Source organism: Sinocyclocheilus rhinocerous, unplaced genomic scaffold (genome assembly GCF_001515625.1).
Source record: "Sinocyclocheilus rhinocerous isolate Xijiao unplaced genomic scaffold, SAMN03320098_v1.1 scaffold1885, whole genome shotgun sequence".
Taxonomy (NCBI): domain Eukaryota; kingdom Metazoa; phylum Chordata; class Actinopteri; order Cypriniformes; family Cyprinidae; genus Sinocyclocheilus; species Sinocyclocheilus rhinocerous.
In genome coordinates this window covers 1-1,370 of record NW_015641424.1, presented here as the reverse complement: position 1 = coordinate 1,370, position 1,370 = coordinate 1, and positions in this window count along the sequence as shown.

Genomic DNA, 1,370 nt, shown 5'->3' with positions numbered 1-1,370 from the left:
CAAGTGAAGACGAGCATCTAATCATCAGGAAGAGCTGAAATCTGCAGAGACTGAGTTTATTAAAGAGGACAGAGAGAAGATGAGAGATCCAGAACCCTGCAGAATCAAACACACTGAAGATACTGAACAACTAACAGGTTGGTGATTATTCTTCATTCTTCATTAATAGTGCTGAAGGTAATAAAGCTTGAGGCAGTTTTAGATCTGGATTTATTGTAATAGGAAAAAAATCTTTAGAGCTGTTGAATAATCTTGCTCGTCCCTTATTGTTTGCGAGCAAACAATAAGGGACACTTCTATCTCGCAAGAGTTGCTGTTTTTATATGCAGTAATATTAGGACTTTTGTCTGTGATGCATTTGTGTTATTCGCAGAGGAGCTACAGAGCGCTCAACATGAAAGCCCTGTTTAATTGTGATGATAGAGCAGAGAACTAAACAATCAAACATCTGCTTACACTTTAGGCCTGTGGCTGTGATATTAAGCTAATTTTATTGTCGATTTTGATAAGATATTTGGTAAAACTATTAAAAACTAGCTGTGTTTAGCGCAGCTTATTTCCCTTCACAGCGGTGCACATTCGTTTTTCCCTAAAACCCAAAATTAATGTCAGAATCAGGACAATGCTAAATTGCGGGACATGTTAACATGATAAAACGTTGAAAGCACAATAATCCACATGAAAGACGCTGTTCCCCAGGCTGAGTTGTGTCTCTGGGGTCCAAAACAGACAAGCAAAGTACACTTTGGGCTTTGGGTGTGCGTCCAAACGATCAAATACACACAAAAATGTCAAAAGTGCCCGACAGTACTCAAACACAGTTTATGTCTTAAGTGAACATGAACTCCTGGGAGAAAATCTGATGTGTGTGAATATATGCAGTCACCTTCTGAAGATTGGGCCAGCAATGTTAATCAAACAACAAAATCACTCACAGCTCTTAATCTAAAAAAACATTAGCTTTAATAAGCATTCATCTATCAAATTATACAGTGCAAGCTATGCAGTGTTATTTTACATTTAGTTATTAGATTTCTTTTGTAGGCTGTATTACTTACCTGAACAGTAGGGGTGTGACGATATCTCGTGGCACGTGACAATATCCTCGCAAAACATTTAGCAACGTTTACATTAGAGCTGCACTATTAAGTGTTAAAAAATTGCGATCTTGATTCAAACACCCACGCGATCTTATTCCTGAATGACAACGATTCAGTGTCTATTATGACTGTTTCACATTGGGAGTGTCAGTGGAGCGTGAGAAGCACATTTTGTCACTGCCCATGTTAATGAATCAGAGAGTCGCCATCATCACGCTTCAGATGTGTCATTCACTGATATGGGCGCCGACAAAACACGCGCTGCTCGCG